At 45.6% G+C, this 21316-nt stretch overlaps 1 protein-coding gene across 2 annotated transcripts in view; it reads right to left on the reverse strand.

Moving 5' to 3' along the window:
- Window positions 1–21316, reverse strand: part of tmem68 (transmembrane protein 68) — a 62208-nt gene that overhangs the window by 18582 nt on the left and 22310 nt on the right. The window lies entirely within an intron of this gene.

Below are 21316 nucleotides of genomic sequence, written 5' to 3' on the forward strand. Positions count from 1 at the left end.
CAATTTACATTTATACAAGTATTTTGCAGTAACAAAACATCCTAAAGTACTTTACAGGGGGAGTGGTGGTTATCGAGCAGGAATTCATTAAGGGGAAGTAACCAAAGGCACCATCAAAAGAATCATTTTTAAGGAGATTGTGGAAAGTGGGCTGAGGCATAGCAAGGAGAAGACTTTTAAGAAGGAAATTCCACAGTATAGACAAGTGGTGACTGGTGACTCTGCATCAATGATACAATGGAAGGAAGGGCAATGTGCAACAGTCTAAAGTTCAAGATGGAGTACTGTTATCCAAGGCTGTAGAAAACTGTGCCAGTATGGAGGAATATAAAGACAAGGACCAGGGTTTTAAGTTGGTGGTTTGTCGGACGGGGAGCCAGTGGAGATCGACAAGAATAGGGCGGGGAATATATAGGACAAGATGTATGCCACAGTTTTGCATACATTTTATTTGTAGGATGGAGCTGAAGAGGCCAGTGAAGAAAGCATTAGAGAAATCAACCCTCAAAGTGACAAAGGTATGGATGACGATTTCAGTGGCAATGGGGTGATGCTCCAGAGATGGAAGTAAACCATCTTGCCAACATACATAATTGAATATTCAGCTCAAAAACTGACAGGATATGGAGTCTGTGCATCTGTGTGTTTAATCTGAGGAGCAGTAGCAGCAGTGTGGGAAGTGGAATCAGCATGTGAGGTGTAAAGTTGCTGATGGGAACTGAACTAGGTGTCTTTTGTCTGGTCAGTGCCGAAGAATGTTCTGGCTCATCCAAGGCTTAATGTCAGTGATACGCTTATCAATTACTTCATAAAAGGTGATGAGTCGAAGAAGAGATGATGAGTCGAAAGAAGAGATGAATAAGGCTTTTATTAGCTAAGAAGAGACCATGCTTCTTCGTGAGTGACTGAACAAGTCTGAACGAAACCCACACAGTGGTGGGTGGAGTCAGCTGAGGCATGCCTCCATACACAGCGCCACCCAGAGGTGGCAATATACAATACAGTGGTTTACCACATTCACCCCTTGTTTAATGTGAAGTCCGGCGGGGTGAAGGGTACTACAAGTTAAGTCTATCAGGAGGCCTTGTCTGACGTCCTGATCGTCGTGGTGGCGGCGGTGGTGTTACAGCATCCGACGTCGGGTCTGGTGTCTGGGTGGTTGGCGAAGATTCCTGGGGCTTTGGCATGCCGTCTGCAAGGGTTGGGTTGGGAGGGGTGGTGGGGGATAACAGTGGTAAGGGGGATAACGGTGGTAAGGGGGATAACGGTGGTAATTCAGGGGTACCCGAGGGTGCGAGATCTCGTATGGAGACCGTGTCCTCCCGCCCGTCTGGGTATGTCACCCAGGCATACTGGGGGTTGGCGTGTAGGAGGTGCACCCGCTCGACCAGGGGGTCCGTTTTATGCGTCCTCACGTGCCTCCGCAGTAGGACGGGCCCAGGAGAAGTCAACCATGCCGGTAGCGAGGTTCCCGATGTAGACTTCCGGGGGAAAACGAACATTTTCTCATGAGGGGTCGCATTAGTGGCAGTACAAAGCAGTGACCGAATGGAGTGGAGCGCTGCAGGGAGGACCTCCTGCCAGCGGGAGGTCGGAAGGCCCTTAGATTTTAGTGCTAAGAGGACTGCCTTCCAAACCGTCGCGTTCTCCCTTTCCACCTGGCCGTTCCCCCGGGGGTTGTAACTGGTGGTCCTGCTCGTGGCGATACCTCTTGTTAGCAGGTACTGCCGAAGTTCGTCGCTCATGAACGATGAGCCCCTGTCGCTATGTATATAGCTGGGGAACCCGAACAGAGCGAAGATGTCATTCAGACACTTGATGACCGTGGTACTGGTCATGTCTGGGCAAGGGATGGCAAAGGGGAAACGGGAGTACTCATCAACTATGTTGAGGAAGTACACATTGCGGTCAGCGGAGGGGAGGGGCCCTTTAAAATCGACGCTCAGGCGTTCGAAGGGGCGGGTGGCCTTGATCAGGCTTGCTCTGTCCGGCCTATAGAAGTGCGGTTTGCACTCGGCGCAGATTTGGCAGCTCTTGGTCATGGTCCTGACCTCCTCGATGGAGTAGGGCAGGTTACGGGATTTGATAAAATGGAAAAACCTGGTGACCCCCGGGTGGCAGAGGTCATTGTGGAGGGACTGCAGCCTATCACTCTGCGCGTTGGCGCATGTACCACGTGATAGGGCATCTGGGGGGCTCATTGAGTTTCCCTGGCCGATACAAGATATCATAATTGTAGGTGGAGAGTTCGATTCTCCACCTCAAGATCTTGTCGTTCTTGATTTTACCCCTCTGCTTATTATTAAACATAAAAGCTACTGAACGCTGGTCAGTGAGCAGGGTAAATCGTTTCCCGGCCAGGTAATGCCTCCAGTGACGCACCGCTTCTACAATAGCCTGGGCCTCCTTTTCGACGGAGGAGTGTCTCGTCTCGGGGCCCTGGAGGGTCCTTGAGAAAAAGGCCACGGGTCTGCCCGCCTGGTTAAGGGTCGCGGCTAGGGCAAAGTCGGAGGCATCGCTCTCCACTTGGAAGGGGATGGACTCATCCACCGCGTGCATTGCGGCCTTCGCGATATCGTTCTTGATAAGAGTGAAGGCTGCACACGCCTCTGGTGTCAGGGGGAAGGAGGTGGCTTTGATGAGGGGCCTGGCTTTGTCTGCATAGAGGGGCACCCACTGGGCGTAGGAGAAAAACCCCAGGCATCTCTTCAGTGCTTTTTGGCAGTGGGGAAGGGGTAGCTCCATTAGGGGGCGCATTCTGTCGGGGTCGGGCCCGATGACTCCGTTCTCCACCACGCAGCCGAGGATGGCCAGGCGCTTGGTGTGAAACATACATTTTTCCTTATTGTACGTTAGGTTCAGCCGTTGGGCCGTACGGAGGAAATTTGCTGGATTAACGTCGTGGTCCTGCTGGTCGTGGCCGCAGATGGTGACGTTATCCAAATAGGGGAAGGTTGCCCGCAGCGCGTTCTGGTCAACCATTCGGTCCATCTCCCTTTGGAAGACCGAAACCCCGTTGGTGACGCCGAAGGGGACCCTAAGGAAGTGGTAGAGGCGGCCGTTTGCCTCGAAGGCAGTATACTGGCGGTCCTCATGGCGGATGGGCAGCTGGTGGTACGCTGACTTAAGGTCGATGGTGGAGAATACTTTGTATTGCGCAATCTGATTGACCATATCAGATATGCGAGGGAGGGGGTACGCGTCCAGCTGGGTGTACCGGTTTATGGTTTGGCTGTAGTCGATTACCATGCGGCGTTTTGCAGTGGTTTTAACGACTACAACCTGGGCTCGCCAGGGGCTAGTGCTACCTTCGATAATGCCCTCCTTCAAGAGCCGCTCCACCTCAGAGCTGATAAAAGCTCTGTCCCCGGCACTGTACCGCCTGCTTTTGGTAGCGATGGGTTTACAGTCGCGGGTGAGGTTAGCGAACAGGGGAGGGGGGGGGACTTTTAATGTGGAAAGGCTGCAGGTGGTTTGCAGCGGGCGATTTAAAAGTTGTTGGTTGCAGACTGTGAGTGGGGGGAGGGGTCCACCGTATGCTAGTGTGACACTCTTAAGGTGGCACTGAAAATCCAACCCTAGCAGGACGGCAGCGCAAAGACGGGGCAGGACTAGCAGTTTAAATTTTTTATATTCAGTGCCCCCTACTGACAGGGTCACCACACAGTAGCCGCTGATGTCCATTGACTGGGACTTGGACGCCATAGAAATGCGATGGTGCGTTGGCAGAATCGTGAGGGAGTGGCTACGTACCGTGTCGGGGTGGACGAAACTCTCTGTGCTCCCGCTGTCGATCAGGCAACTGGTGGCGCGGCCGTTTACCGCGATATCCATCATGGAGCTGGATAGATGGTGAGGGAGGGCTTGATCCAGCGTCACGGAGGCCAGTATGTGGCTTAGTGAGTCACTATAGTCATCCGCCGAGACGGTGGTCGGTTCCGGTGACGAAATGGCGGTTGAGTGCGTTGGATACGATGGCGGCGGATGCCATGCGGCCGGGGGTACACAAAATGGCGGATAAGATGGCTGCTCCCACGGCCCGCACGCTGCGCTGCTGGCTGGCTTCCCCTTGCAGGCGTTAGCGTAATGGCCTTTCTTCCCGCAGCCCGAGCAGGTAGCTGTCTTAGCTGGGCAGTGCGCTCTGGGATGTTTTAACTGGCCACAGAAATAGCATTTTTGGGCCTGGTTACTGGGCATCGAAGCAGTTCTTACCGGAGGCTGCTGTCTCGGTTGGGTCGCTGCAGCGGTTGGTGCCGGGGGCGGCGGTCCCGTGTCCCACGGTTTCGATTGCCATGTCTCGGCGCCGTTACGGGGGTATGCCTCGAGGTTTCGGTGGGCCTCCTCTAACGAGAGCGCAAGGGCAATGGCCGTCTTCAGGTCGGGTTCCTTGCTTTCTAGCAGTCTCTGCCGGGTGTGGTCTGACTGGAGGCCCCTGACGAAGGCATCACAGGCGAGTCCCTGCGCGTGCTCCACAGCCGTTACCGCTTTACAATCGCAGTCTCTGCAGAGTGCCAGTAGCGCCCGTGCAAATGCCCCTACCGATTCTCCCGGTTGCTGCCTGCGGGATCCCAAGAGGTGTCGGGCGTAAATTGTGTTCACTGGGCGCGTATATTGCCCTTTTAGTAGCTCGAGGGCCGCCACGTACGTATTAGAGTCCCGGATTAGCATATATACTTGATGGCTCACCTGGGCGGTCAAAATTTTCAGTTTGTGATCCTCCTCTGTAACCTGTGAGATTGCGAGGAAGGATTCAAAGCAGCTCAGCCAGTGTTCAAACTTGGCTGATGCACCCACATCTTGAGGGTCGAGGTCCAGGCGTGGTGGTCTGAGGGCTCTCAGCAATGTCTGCTGTATCCGTTGCTGTTGTTGCTCCTCAGGTGTCGCCATTTAACTTTTAGCTAATAAAATTGATACGCTTATCAATTACTTCATAAAAGGTGATGAGTCGAAGAAGAGATGATGAGTCGAAAGAAGAGATGAATAAGGCTTTTATTAGCTAAGAAGAGACCATGCTTCTTCGTGAGTGACTGAACAAGTCTGAACGAAACCCACACAGTGGTGGGTGGAGTCAGCTGAGGCATGCCTCCATACACAGCGCCACCCAGAGGTGGCAATATACAATACAGTGGTTTACCACAGTCAGACAGCATAGCAACAGTCATGGAATCAAAGGTGAAAGGGAAGAGAGAGAGTCGAACAATTAGCCAACAGATGGTAATCCTACTCTTCCCATTTTCCAAACTTTTCTAAATTTTTAAGTATTTCTCACACTCAAGTCATCTTTCTTCCTTCAATGGTGCCACACATTATTTCCTGGTGAAAATAGCAGATAACAAAATCCTTTATATGTTGCAATAAGATTGTGTATAACAGATTGTGCAACAAAGACTTATTGCAAGAATGCACAGCCATTCCCAAACATCCAACCCAGATGCTGCAGAGAGGAAAAACATCTCGACATGGGTAGCACCTGTCCCTGATCAAAACAACTTCTCATTCTCAATAGCAACTGCCACAGTACAATGGACTGAGATATTGTGCGGCATAAACATCTCAAGTTCAAGATCTGCTCAACTTATAATAGACTGCAAATGCTGAGCCAATCACTGCTGATGTAGAATGCAAAAAATGGGTACTTTCAGGATGTAACATTGGTCCTGATGTTTCTGTCACTAACCCCACAGGCTAATGTGGAGTTATGGATTTTAAGTGAAATACTTGGATTAAGGATATTTTCTAAATAGAATGAAAGATTGTTTATTACCCAACTGGAAAAATTTCCATGAAATAAATTAAGTTCAGTGGCAGAGCAAAGCTAAGCAACTGTCAAACCCAATGGTGCTAAACGACCTTCACAAAAAGCAAATGCACCCTAATTACTTAGGATGTGATTAAGCACTTGGTAACAGATTTTGAAATAAAACATTGACGATATATGGGTTCAGAAATTTAAAAGTTTAAGAAACTGTAAGCTAGTTCTAACTTACACTGTGAGCCTTAGGAGACTGGCATGCACATGTGCCAATCTCCCCAATTTATATTTCAATCTGATGCTCCTGCTCTTAGATAAGGCCAATTTGCAGCCTGGGCACCCACAGTTCTGATGAAAGGTCATCGAACTGAAATGTTAAATCTGTTTCTTTCTCCACAGATGCTACCTCACTTGCTGAGTATTTCCAGCATTTTCTGTTTTTAATCACCCATCAATCATGTGCGCGCAAGCATGGTTTTATTACGGCATGATGCGCAAGGGGCATCATTCCCATTTATAGAATCATAGAATAGTACAGCACAGAAGGCGGCCATTTGGCCCCTCGAGTCTGCGCCAGCTCTTTCGAAGAGCAATCCAGTTAGTCCCACTCCTCCCCTCTTTCCCCATAGTCCTACATTTTTTTCTCTTTCAAGTATTTGTGGCCGAGACCGAGACTCCAAGATGGTATGTTGCCTCCCTGGTGCAAGGGTCAAGGATGTCTCGGAGCGGGTGCAGAGCATTCTGAAGGGGGAGGGGGATCAGCCAGTTGTCGTGGTACATGTAGGTACCAACGATGTAGGTAAAAAGAGGGAGGAGGTCCTACAAGCTGAATTTAGGGAGTTAGGAGCTAAATTGAAAAGTAGGACCTCAAAGGTAGTAATCTCTGGATTGCTACCAGTGCCACGAGCTAATAAGTTTAGAGAGAGTAAGATAGATAAGCTAAATACGTGGCTTGAGCAGTGGTGCAAGGGAGAGGGATTTAAATTCTTGAGGCATTGGAACCAGTTCTTGGGGAGGAGTGACCTGTACCAAGGGGACGGTCTACACCTGAGCTGTGAGGGAGCCGATGTCCTCGGGGTAATATTTTCTAGGGCGGTTCGGGAGGATTTAAACTAATTTGGCAGGGGGATGGGAACCTAGATAGTGGAAAAGAGGGAAGTCATATGAAGTCAGAAATAGATGGTAGAAAGGTGAGAAGCAATAAGCAAAGGAGAGAAACACAAAGGGCCAAACTAATTCATAATGAGAGTGTGAAAAAAGCAAGCCTGAAGGCTTTGTATCTTAATGCTAGAAGCATTAGGAACAAGGTGGATGAATTAGTTGTGGAAATAGAGGTAAACAAGTATGATTTGATTGGGATTACAGAAACGTGGCTGCAGGGTGGGCAAGGCTGGGAACTTAACATCCAGGGATATACAATATTTAGGAAGGATCGGCAAAAAGGTAGGGGAGGTGGGGTAGCATTGCTGGTAAAGGAGGGGATTAATGCAATGGAAAGGAAGGATATTAACTCGGATGAAACGGAATCTGTATGGGTAGAAATGAGAAATAGCAAGGGGAGGAAAACGTTAGTGGGTGTGATATATAGGCCTCCAAATAGTAATATGGAGGTGAGGGAAGGCATAAAAAGGGAAATTAGAGAAGCGTGCGATAAGAGCACAGCTGTCATCATGGGTGACTTTAATTTACATATTGATTGGACTACCCAAATTAGTAAAAATTCTGAGGAGGAGGAATTCCTGGAATGTTTTCGGGACGGTTATCTGGACCAATATGTCGAGGAGCCGACTCGAGATCAGGCCATTTTAGACTGGGTATTGTGCAATGAGAAGGGACTTATCAGCAATCTTCTTGTACGAGGCCCCTTGGGTCAGAGCGATCATAATATGATCGAGCTCTCAGTCGAGATGGAGAGTGAGGAAATTGAATCAGAGACTAAGGTCCAGAACTTAAATAAAGGGAATTACGAGGGTATGAGACGGGAATTGGGTAAGATTGATTGGGTGGTGTTTCTGGGGGGATTGACAGTGGATAGACAATGGCAAGCATTCAAAGATAGAATGGAAGAATTCCAGAACATGTTTATACCGGTTTGGCATAAAAATAAACCTAAAAAGGTGACTCAACCGTGGATAACGAGGGAAATTAGGGACAGCATAAAATCAAAAAAAAGGGCATATCAACTGGCAAAAAAAAGCACCAGACCGGAAGATTGGGGGCAGTACAGGATACAGCAAAAGAGGACAAAGGGATTAATCAGGAAGGGGAAAATAGAATACGAAAGTAAACTTGCAGCAAACATAAAGACAGACTGCAAAAGCTTTTATCGGTATATCAGGAGGAAAAGACTGGTAAAATCCCAAGTCGGTCCCTTGCAGTCCGATTCGGGAGAATATATAATGGAGAATAAGGAAATGGCAGACCAATTAAACTCATACTTTGGTTCTGTATTCACAAAGGAGGACACAAATAACCTCCCAGGAATATCGGCAAACATAGGGACTAATGAGAGGGAGGAGCTGACAGAAATTAGTATCTCTAGGGATATGGTGTTGGGTAAGTTGAGGGGACTGAAGGCCGACAAATCCCCGGGGCCTGATAAACTACATCCTAGGGTACTTAAGGAGGTGGCCCTGGAGATAGCAGATGCTCTAAGGATCATCTTCCGGAACTCCATTGACTCGGGAACAGTACCCGTGGATTGGAGGGTAGCTAATGTTACCCCAATATTTAAAAAGGGGGGTAGAGAGAAAGCAGGGAATTATAGACCAGTAAGCCTTACATCGGTTGTGGCCAAAATGCTAGAGTCCATTATTAAGGATAAAATAGCGGAGCACTTGACAAATGGGGAAAGGATCGGACAGAGTCAACATGGATTTACAAAGGGTAAATCGTGTTTGACTAATCTGCTGGAATTTTTTGAGGAAGTAACTGGTAAAATAGATGGGGGAGAGCCAGTGGATGTGGTGTACCTTGACTTCCAGAAAGCCTTCGATAAGGTTCCACACAAAAGATTATCATGCAAAATTAAGGCTCATGGGATTGGGGGCAAAGTATTAACGTGGATAGAGAACTGGCTGGCGGATAGAAAACAGAGAGTTGGAATAAACGGCTCGTTTTCGGAGTGGCAGGCAGTGACCAGCGGGGTGCCGCAAGGATCTGTCCTGGGACCCCAGCTGTTCACAATATATATAAATGATCTGGATCAGGGAATTGGATGCAATATTTCCAAATTCGCTGACGACACTAAACTAGGAGGAGGGGTGGGCTCTGATGAGGATGTCAGGAGGCTACAGTGCGATTTGGACAAGTTGGGGGAATGGGCGGATACGTGGCAGATGCACTATAATGTGGATAAATGCGAGGTTATCCACTTTGGGGGTAAAAACAGGAGGGTAGATTATTATCTAAATGGCAATAGATTGGGAGATGGGGAAGTGCAGAGGGACCTGGGTGTTCTTGTGCACCAGTCACTGAAGGAGAGCATGCAGGTGCAACAGGCGATTAAGAAGGCAAATGGTATGTTGGCCTTCATATCAAGGGGGTTCGAGTATAGGAATAGGGATACCTTACTACAGCTGTACAAGGTGCTGGTGAGACCGCATCTGGAGTATTGTGTACAGTTTTGGTCGCCCCATCTGCGGAAGGATGTTCTTGCCATGGAAAGAGTGCAACGGCGATTCACCAGGCTGATACCTGGAATGGCGGGAATGACCTACGAAGAGAGATTAAATAGTTTGGGCTTGTACTCACTGGAGTTTAGAAGATTGAGAGGGGATCTCATCGAAACATATAAAATTATGGCAGGCCTGGACAGGCTGAATTCAGAGAGAATGTTTCCAATGGCCGGGGAGCACAGAACCAGGGGCCACAGTCTAAAAATAGCGGGCAAATCATTTAAAACAGAGATGAGGAAGAATTTCTTCACTCAAAGAGTGGTGAGCCTGTGGAATTCCCTGCCACAGAGGGCTGTGAAGGCTAATTCAATAAATATTTTCAAGAGAGAATTGGATATATTTCTGAAGGCTAAGGGGATTAAGGGTTACGGAGAAAAGGCGGGGACGGGGTACTGAACTGGTAAGATCAGCTATGATCTCAGACGAAGATCAGCCATGATCTCATTGAATGGCGGAGCAGGCTCGAAGGGCCGAATGGCCTACTCCTGTTCCTATCTCTATGTTTCTATTTATCCAATGCCCCTTTGAAGACTACTATTGACTTTGTATCCCCCGCCCTATCAGACAGTGCATTCCAAATCCTAACCATCGTGGCGTAATAAAGTTTTCCATCATTTCGCCTATGGTTCTTCTGCCAATCACCTTAAATCTGTGCCCTCTCGTTATCGGCCCTTCAGCCATTGGAAACAGCTTCACCATATTTTCTCTATCTAAATCCTTCAAGATTTTAAATACCTTTATTAAATCTCCTCTTAGCCTTCTCTGCTCCAAGGAGAACAACCCCAGCTTCTCTCGTCTATCCATGTAACTGTATTCCCTCATCCCTGGAACTATTCTAGTAAATCTCTTTAGTACCCTCTCCAAAGCCTTCATGTCCTTCCTAAAGTGTGGTGCCCAGAATTGGACACAATACTCCAGCTGGGGCCAAACTACTTTATTTCTCCCCACCCCCGCCCCGAGGTTTTTTTTTAATGTGGGCCTGTGAACTAGAAGCAAAAAGCTCTTTTACTTGTGAACTGACATGCAGCAGTGTTTAATGGGACAGCACAGGAGGCAGCTAACCCAAAAGCAATTCACAAGAATCACTTGCAAGAAAAAGTACATTCCAGTGACACTGGAACTACAGCCGCTGCATTCTCTACATTTGAGGGTGCTATTAGTCGCAGAATTGCATGTTTACTTTTGACAGCACCATCCCAATGTAAAACTCCTAAAACTTTTAGGCAAAACACTGGTGTACTTATATTTCAATGGTATAATGAAATGGATAATGTCTTTCAGATCAGTCAACTGTAATACATCTTTGCAGCTATCTGGAAATAGATGTTTCTGACCAGTATGACTTAAGAGACAATAAGCAATCTCTAGAGACATAATTTCTGGGCACAATAGCTTGAGTTTGGTTAATAAAACAAAAAACTTCAAGGACAGACAATATAATAATTCAACTACATTGAAAAGGTAATTAAAAAAATAATTATTTCTCTGCCAACACAACACACTTGATCTAACTGTGATTATGGACTGGAGAGCTGCTCTCACAGCTCTGCCAATCTTGCTGTCTATCCACCCACTAGATTGTAGGCCTGTGCCAGCTGTTTAAATTCCTGCATCCTATGGTGGGGAGATCCTCAAAGGCAAATGACAAGTCTTTTCCTTCACGCCCCCCTCCAACCCCCACAATGTGCAGGAGGCAACGGACTCCCCTGTTGTGATTGGGAAGTAGCCAGTGATCACTAAAATTATTGATGTCTGGTACAAGGAAATATAATACAAAGAAAGACTGTTTTTGTAAAATCACCGGAGATTATGGGGTGATTTGATAACCATGCTTGAAATTATGAAGGGATGAGATGGAGTAGATAGAAAGGCTGTTTCCTGTGAACATAAGACGTAGGAGCAGGAGTAGGTCATGTGGCCCCTCGAGCCTGCTCCGCCATTCAATAAGATAATGGCTGATCTGGTCTTGGCGTCAACTCCACTTCCCTGCCCGCTCCCTGTAACCCTTGACTCCCTTATCGTTCAAAAATCTGTCTATCTAAACCTTAAATATATTCAATGACCCAGCCTCCCTGCTCTCTGGGGAAGAGAATTCCAAAGATTCACGACCCTCAGAAGAAATTCCTTCTCATTTCTGATTTGAAAGGGTGCCCCCTTATTCTGAAATTATGCCCCCTAGTTATAGATTCCCCCACGAGGGGAAACATCCTCTCTGCATCCACCCTGTCAAGCCCCTTCAGAATCTTATATGTTTCAATAAGATCCCCTCTCATTCTTCTAAACTCCAATGAGTATAGGCCCAACCTGTTCAACCTTTCTTCATACGATTCAAAAAGTGACGCAGGCAAGAGGAAGCAGCTGATGGGCGAGTACGGCCAGGTGAGTATTTATACTACTCTATAGTTTGACAGTTAAGGTTAATAGTTCATAAAGTTTAGACGGTCTTAATTTTTGTGGTTATAGTTTCTAAGGTCTCTTGTGTAGTGGGGAATGTTGAATGTTAGTAAACAAGGGCCCTTGAGTACATCATTTAATTGTAGTGTAATTAGTGGCATTCATTTGATTTAATTTAAATTAATTAAAAGGTAAGGCATGGCAGCACAGCTCGGCCCCGTGGAATGCTCCTCCTGCACTATGTGGGAAATCAGGGACACTTCCTGTGTCCCCGATGACCATGTGTGCGGGAAGTGTATCCAGCTGCAGCCAGACCGCATTGCGGCGCTGGAGCTGCGAATGGATACATACTGGAGCATTAAAGATGCTGAGAACGTCGTGGATATCACGTTTAATCAGTTGGTCACACCGCAGGTAAAGGCTGCACAGGCAGAAAGGAATGGGTGACCGCCAGGCAGAGTAGTAGGCGCAGGCAGGTAGTGCAGGGGTCCCCTGTGACCATCCCCCTCTCAAACAGATATACTGCTCTGGATATTGTTGAGGGAGATGGCTTATCAGGGGAAGGCAGCAGCAGCCAACTTCCTGGCACCATGGGTGGTTCTGCTGCACAGGACGGGAGGAAAAAGAGCGGGAGAGCTATAGTATAGGGGATTCTATTGTAAGGGGAATAGATAGGCGTTTCTGCAGCCGCAAACGAGACGCCAGGATGGTATGTTGCCTCCCTGGTGCAAGGGCCAAGGATGTCTCAGAGAGGCGGCAGGGCATTCTGGAGGGGGAGGGTGAACAGCCAGTTGTCGTGGTGCATATAGGTACCAATGACATAGGTAAAAACCGGGATGAGGTCCTAAAAGCTGAATATAGGGAGTTAGGTGGTAAATTAAAAAATAGGACCTCAAAGGTAATCAACTCAGGATTGCTACCAGTGCCACGTGTAAGTCAGAGTAGAAATAGAAGGATATTTCAGATGAATATGTGGCTAGAGGAATGGTGCAAGGGGGAGGGATTCAAATTCCTGGGACATTGGAACCGGTTCTGGGGGAAGTGGGACCAGTACAAACTGGACGGTTTGCACCTGGGCGGGACCGATGTCCTAGGGGGAGCGTTTGCTAGTGCTGTTGGGGAGGGTTTAAACTAAAATGGCAGGTGGTTGGGAACCTGTGCAGGGAGACAGAGGAAAGGGAAGCAAGGATAGAAGCAAAAGATAGGAAGGAGAAAAGCAAAAGTGGCAGTCAAAGAAATCAAGGGTGTAAATCAAACATGGCCACAGTAAATAATAATTCTAAAAGGTCTAAGTGTTAAAAAACAAGCTTGAAGGCTTTGTGTCTTAATGCGAGGAGCATTCGTAATAAGGTGGATGAATTAGCTGCGCAAATAGATGTAAACGGATATGATGTAATTGGGATTACGGAGACATAGCTCCAGGGTGACCAAGGCTGGGAATTCAACATTCATCAAAGACAGGCAAAAATGAAAAGGAGGTGGGGTAGCATTGCTGGTTAAAGAGGAGATTAACACAATAGTAAGGAAGGATATTAGCTCTGATGATGTGGAATCTGTATGGGTAGAGCTGAGAAACACCAAGGGGCAGAAAACGTTAGTGGGAGTTGTATACAAACCCCCAAACAGTAATGCTGAGGTTGGGGGTGGCATTAAATGGGAAATTAGAGATGCGTGCAATAAGGGCACAGCAGTTATCATGGGTGACTTTAATCTACATATAGATTGGGCTAACCAAATTAGTAACAATACTGTGGAGGAGGAATTCCTTGAGTGTATACGGGATGGTTTCCTGGACCAATATGTCGAGGAACCAACTAGAGATCAGGCCATCTTAGACTGGGTACTATGTAATGAGAAAGGATTAATTAGCAATGTTGTTGTGTGAGGTCCCTTGGGGAGGAGTGATTATATGATAGAATTCTTCATTAAGATGGAGAGTGAAGTAGTTGACTCAGAGACTAGGGTCCTGAATTTAAATAAAGGAAACTACAATGGGATGAGGCGCGAGTTGGCTAGGATGGATTGGGGAATGTTACTTAAAGGGTTGACGGTGGATAGGCAATGGCAAACATTTAAAGATCACTAGATGAACTACAGAACTTGTTCATCCCTGTTTGGCATAAAAATAAAACAAAAAAGGTGACTCAACCGTGGCTAACAAGGGAAATTAGGGATAGCATAAGATCCAAGGAGAGGTCATATAAATTGGCCAGAAAAAGCAGCAAACCTGAGGATTGGGAGCAGTTTAGGATTCAGCAACAGAGGACAAAGGGATTCATTAAGAGGGGGAATATAGAATAGGAGAGTAAGCTTGCAAGGAAAATAAAAACTGACTGTAAAAGCTTTTATAGATATGTGAAGAGAAAAAGATTGGTGAAGTCAAGCGTAGGTCCCTTGCAGTCAGAATCAGGGGAATTTATAATGGGGAACAAAGAAATGGCAGGTCAATTAAATACATACTTTGGCTCTGTCTTCACAAAGGAGGACACAAATAACCTCCCAGAGATGTCAGGGAACATAGGGTCTAATGAGGGAGGAATTGAATGAAATCAGTATTTGTAGGGAAATGGTGTTAGGGAAATTGACGGGATTGAAGGCCGATAAATCCCCAGGGCCCGATAATCTACATCCTAGGGTACTTAAGGAAGTGGCCCTAGAAATATTAGATGCATTGCTGGTCATCTTCCAAAATTCTATAGGCTCTGGAATAGTTCCCAATGATTGGAGGGTAGCTAATATTACCCAACTATTTTAAAAAGGTGGTAGAGAGAAAACGGGGAATTATAGACTGGTAAGCCTGACATCGGTAGTAGGGAAAATGCTAGAGTCTATTATAAAAGATGTAATAGCAGAGCACTTGGAAAACAGTGACGGGATCAAACAAAGTCAACATGGATTTACAAAAGGTAAATCATGCTTGACTAATCTACTGGAATTTTTTGAGGATGTAACTGGTAGAATAGATAAGGAAGAACCAGTGGATGTGGTGTATTTGGACTTTCAGAAGGCTTTCAATAAGGTCCCGCATAAGAGATTAGTGTGCAAAGTTAAAGCACATGGGATTGGGGGTAAGGTACTGACTTGGATAGAGAACTGGTTGGCAGACAGGAAGCAAAGAGTTGGAATAAACGGGTCTTTTTCCGAGTGGCAGGCAGTGACTAGTGGGGTACCGCAGGAATTGGTGCTGGGACCCCAGTTATTCACAATATATATTAATAATCTAGACGAGGGAACTAGATGTAATATCTCCAAGTTTGCAGGTGACACAAAGCTGGGTGGGCGTGTGTGCTGTGAGGAGGATGCCGAGAAACTCCAGTATGATTTGGACAGGTTGGGTGATTGGGCAGATGCAGTATAATGTGGATAAATGCGAGGTTATCCACTTTGGCGGCAAAAACAGGAAGGCAGATTATTATCTGAACAGCAATAGATTGGGAAAAGGGGACGTGCAACGAGAGCTGGGTGTCCTTGTGCACCAGTCGCTGAAGGTAAGCATGCAGGTGCAGCAGGCGGTTAAGAAGGCAAATGGTATGTTGGCCTTCATAGCGAGAGGATTCAAGTACAGGAGCAAGGATGTCTTGCTGCAGTTCTACAGGGCCTTGGTGAGACCACACCTTGAATATTGTGTGCAGTTTTGGTCGCCTTATCTGAGGAAGGATGTTCTTGCCATGGAGGGAGTGCAGCGAAGATTCACCAGACTGATACCTGGGATGGCAGGAATGACATATGAAGAGAGATTGGGTCGATTGGGCTTGTATTCGCTAGAGTTTAGAAGAATGAGAGGGGATCTCATTCAAACTTATAAAATTCTAACAGGACTAGACAGATTAGATGCAGGAAGGATGTTCCTGATGGTGGGGGAATCCAGAACCAAGGGTCACAGTCTAAGGATAAGGGGTATGCCATTTAGGACTGAGATGAGGAGGAATTTCTTCACCCAGAGTGGTGAACCTGTGGAATTCTCTATCACAGAAGGCAGTTGAGGCCAATTCATTAAATATATTCAAAAAGGAGTTAGATATATTTCTTGAGGCTAAAGGGATCAAGGGATATGGGGTGAAAGCAGGGACAGGGTACTGAATTTGGATGATCAGCCATGATCTCATTAAATGGCAGAACAGGCTCGAGGGGCCAAATGGCCTACTCCCGCTCCTATCTTATGTTTCTATAAGATAACTGCGTCATCCCCGGAATCAACCTCGTGAACCTTCTCTGAACTGCCTCCAATGTAAGTATATCCTTCCTTAAGTAAGACGACCAAAACTGTACGCAGTACTCCAGGTGTGGTCTCACTAATGCCCTGTACAGTTGTAACAGGGCTTCCCTACTTTTATACTCCATTCCCTTTGCAATAAAGGCCAACACTCCATTTGCCTTCCTAATTACTTGCTGTACCTGCATGCTAACTTTGTGATTCATGTACAAGGGCCCCCAGATCCCTTTGTACCTCAGCATTTTGTAATCTCTCCCCATTTAAATAATAATTTGCTTTTTTATTTTTCCTACCAAAGTGGATAGCCTCGCATTTTCCCACATTATACTCCATCTGCCAGATTTTTGCCCACTCACTTAGCCTGTCTATATCCCTTTGGAGATTCTTTGCATCCTCCACACAATTTGCTTTCCCACCTATCTTTGTATCATCAGCAAATTTGGCTACATTACACTCAGTCCCTTCATCCAAGTCATTAATATAGATTGTAAATAGTTGAGGCCCCAGCACTGATCCCTGCGGCACCCCACTAGTTACCGCTTCCAACCTGAAAATGACTCATTTATCCCGACTCTCTGTTTTCTGTTAGTTAGCCAATCCTCTATCCATGCTAATATATTACCCCCAACCCCGTGAGCTCTTATCTTGTGCAGTAACCTTTTATGTGGCACCTTGTCGAATGCCTTCTGGAAATCCAAATACACGACATCTACTGGCTGCCCTTTACATCCTCAAAGAACTCCAGCAAATTTGTCAAACATGATTTCCCTTTCATAAAACCATGCTGACTCTGCTTGACTATATTATGATTTTCTAAATGTCCTGCTATCACTTCATTAATGATGCACTCCAGCATTTTCCCAATGACAGATGTTAGGCTAACTGATCAATAGTTGCCTGCTTTCTGTCTCCCTCCTTTCTTAAATAGGGGTGTTACATTTGCGGTTTTCTAGTCCGCTGGCACCTCACCAAAATCCAGGGAATTTTGGTATATTATAACCAATGCATCCACTATCTCTGCAGCCACCTCTTTTAAGACTCTAGGATGCAGGACATCGGGTCCAGGGGACCTGTCCACCTTTAGTCCCATTAGCTTGCCTAGTACTTTCTCCCGAGTGATAGCGATTGTTTTAAGTTCCCCCCCCCCCACCACCACCCCAATAGCCCCTTGACTATCCATTATTGGGATGCTTTTAGTGTCTTCTACCGTGAAGACCGATACAAATATTTGTTCAAGGTCTCCGCTATTTCCCTGTTTTCCATTAATTCCCCGGACTCAGCCTCTAGGGGACCAACGTTTACTTTAGCTACTCTCTTCCTTTTTATATACCTGTAGAAGCTCTTACTGTCTTTGTGTTTTTATATTTCTTGCTAGCTTACTCTCATAAGCTATCGTCTCTAACATTTTTTTAGTCGTCCTATGCTGCTTTTTAAAAAATTCCCAATCCTCTGGCCTTTCATTATTCTGTGCAACATTGTATGCTTTTGTTTTCAATTTGATACTATCCTTTACTTCCTTAGTTAGCCACGGATGGTTCATCCTTCTCTTAGAGTCTTTCTTTCTCACTGGAATATATCTTTGCTGAGAGTTATGAAATATCTCTTTAAATGCTTTTTGACAGTCTTACCCTGTAATATATTTTCCCAATCCACTTTAACCAAGTCTGCCTTCATACCTTTGTAATTACCTTTGTTTAAATTCAGGACAGTAGTTTGAGACCTAGCTTTCTCACCCTCAAACTGAATTTGAAATTCTACCATGCTATGATCACTCTTCCCAAGAGGATCCTTCACTTCGAGGTCATTAATTAATCCAGCCTCGTTACACATTACCAGATCTAAAATAGTCTTCTTCCTGGTTGGTTCCACAACATATTGTTCCAAGAAACCATCCCATATACACTCTAAGAACTCTTCCTCAAGTCTACCTTTGCCAATTTGCTTTGTCCAATCAATATGAAGATTAAAATCTCCCATGATTATAGCCGTACCTTTCTTACAAGCCTCTATCATTTCTTGATTTATTCTCTGTCCTACAGCGTGGCTACTGTTTGGGGGCCTGTAGACGGCTCCCACCAGTGACTTTTTACCCTTATTATTTCTTATCTCCACCCAAACTGTTCTATGTCTTGATCTTCTAGGCCAATATCATTTATCATTACTGTGAGAGATTACTGTGGTTGACATCCAAGTCCCCCACACTACAATCTGCACTCTTGCTTTCCCAAATGGTGTTCCATATGGAGGAGTGCTGATACATCAGTCGAAGGGGAGGCAGCAATCAGCAAGAGGTTTCCTTGCCTTGTTGAAGTAATGAGAATTCATGGAGTCCCAAATCAATGTTGAGGATTCCCAGGGCGAAGCCCATCAGACTGTATACCACTGTGCCCCACCTCTATTAGGTCTATTCTGACAATGGGACAGCATGTAAACTGGGATGTTGGCTGCTTGATATGACTGAGTACAGCTATATCAGGCTTCTGCATGTGGGACAACTCTCACATCTTTAGACACCAGTCCCTAAACGTTGGCAAGGAGGGCTTTGCAGTGTCAACTGGGCTGAGACTGCCAAGAGTCTCTTGATCCATGGTCAACAGATCCATCCAATGTTTCTCATGATTCTGTAATGTTTGTTTAATGCCATACCATTAGCGAACCCATTCAACATGGAAAAATTTCAAATATAAGATGGCTAAAATACAAAATAAATATATTCCTATATGGCAAAAAGCAGGAACAAAGAATAGATTTCCATGGATGGAGATTAAGACTAAATGGAAACATAAAAAGGTATATGATAAAATTAGGGATAAAATGCTGAAGATAATTATGAAGAATATTGAAGTTAGTGGATTATCACAGAAACCCCACAGTGCAGATAGAGGCCATTTCGGCCCATCGAGCCTGCACCGACACATATCCCACCCGATCCCCGTAATCCCTACACCAACACATATCCCACCCTATCCCCGTAACCCCACGTATTTAATCCCCCTAACACTAAGGGTCAATTTATCATAGCCAATCATCCTAACCCGCACATCTTTGGACTGTGGGAGGAAACCGGAGCACCCGGAGGAAACCCACGCAAACACGGGGAGAATGTGCAAACTCCACACAGACAGTCACCCGAGGCTGGATTCGAACCCGGGTCCCTGGCGCTGTGAGGCAACAGTGCTAACCACTATGCCACCGTGAAAAGGGAAATTAGAAGGGCTAAATGGGAATATGAAAAAAGGCTATCAGATAATCTAAATGGGTATAGCAAGGGCTTTTATGAGCATATAAAAAGTAATAAGATTAACAAGAGGATTCAGGAGCGAGTCTAATTGTGGAGAATGACGGTATGGAGGAGCTATTAAATAAATATTTTGGACTGGTTTTAACAATGATGATAGAAGTGAGAATGCAGGTGTACTTAGGAGGATAGGGAACAACAGAGATAACAGTAGAAAAGGAATTGGTGCTTAAAAACATTAGCAGAACTCAAAAGGTGGACAGGTCACTGGCCCCTGATGGTATGCATCCTTGGCTACTGAAAGTTAAAGAGGAGATAATGCATTTTGGGAGGAAAAACAACAATTGCACATTTACAATCAATTGAAAGAAGCTGAAAGGTGTGGATGAACAGAGAAACCTAGGGGTTCAAAAATATAATTCGCTGAAAGTATAACTGCAGGTAGATAAAGCCATAAAAAGCACATTTTGGGTTAAATATGCAGGGACTTGAGTACAAAAGTACTAATAAATTTGTACAAAACATTGGTTAGGTCAGTTGCAATACCTTATAGAAAGACTTGCATTTATGCAGCACCTTTCATGACCTTGGGGGACTGACTATAGAAAGAACATTAAAGCCATAGAAAGTGTACATTTTAAATTGAGTAGATTGGGCCCAGACTCTCTGGAGTTTAGAAGAATGAGAGGTGATCTCATTGAAACATAAAAGATTCTGAGGGGGATTGACAGGGTAGATGCTGAGAGGCTGTTTTCCCCTGGCTGGAGAGTCTAGAACTAGGGGGCATAGTCTCAGGATAAGGGGTCAACCATTTAAGACAGAGATGAGGAGGAATTTCTTCACTGAGGTTTGCAAATCTTTGGAATTCTCTACCCCAAAGGGCGTTGGATACCGAGTTGTTGAGTATATTGAAGGCTGAGATAGATAGATTTTTCTCTCGGGGGAATCAAGGGATCGGGTAGGAAAGTGTTGAGGCTGAAGATCAGCCACGATCGGATTGAATGGCGGAGCAGGGTCTTGTGTACAGTGTAGATTCACCAATATGACCACCAGTAGTGGGAAACAATAATTTAGAGGAAAGACTTCAGATGCTGTAACTATTTTCACTGGAGCAGAGAAAGCCAAGAGGAGATTTAATAAGGTTTTAAAAAATTATAAAAGGTTAGAGTGAATAGGGAGACTATTTTAAGGGAAAATTAAATACTTTAAGCAGGGGGAGATATAAAGCTATGGGGAGAGTAGGGTATTCGGATTACTTTTGAATTTCTCTAGCAAATAGATGCCACAGATAATGGGACAAAAGGCCCACTTGTTCTGTAAACCTATTTGATTCCATAGTATTTGCAGGGGCGCTGCCCACACAAAGAAGTTTGAAATCTACTGACTTAATGGCCCAGAAATTCAGGTCGGGGGCTTCCCACGGGTGTAAGCCCCCAACCTGCACTTACCTTGCGCGCCGGCAGTTGAGCTGTAGGGCCCTGTGGAATTCCGCTCCGGGGCCTGGTCAGCTGCCAGCGCGCAGTGCTTGCGTGTCCCAGGGGCGTAGTTAGTGCGATGCATCCCTTGGGATCACGTGAGCCATGGAGGAGGGAAAAGCCCATTCATAAGATTGACAGGAAGACCTGTCAAAACTTATAAATACTACGGGCCCCAAAATAGCAGTAAACCTTCAAATAAATTTTTATATATTTTTTTAAATCACACTTTTTAAATAAACTATCAATTACATTAAATAACTATTTTAAACAATAAGTTAAATTTTTGAAAAAAATAATTTTATATTCTAACGGGGCTAAAAATAAACTTACCTTGCTTTAGAGTATTTAAAAATAATAAACTTGTGGAAAAAATTGTTTAAATTTAATTAATTGACCACTTACCTTATGCCTGCTTTTTAAATGTGTAAATCCTGCAGGCTTACCCTCGCGTGAAACCCTGTAAAAAAAAAACTAAGTTCAAATCGCACGCGCTGCCTCCCCTGCGCGCGCGTTTGACCTCTGAACCCCTTCGTTCAGAGGATCAGAAGTGCCGGTTTCCCGCGC

The sequence above is a fragment of the Somniosus microcephalus genome, chromosome 7 (assembly GCF_052327205.1).
Source record: "Somniosus microcephalus isolate GS21.2 chromosome 7, FLI_Smic_1.0, whole genome shotgun sequence".
NCBI lineage: Eukaryota > Metazoa > Chordata > Chondrichthyes > Squaliformes > Somniosidae > Somniosus > Somniosus microcephalus.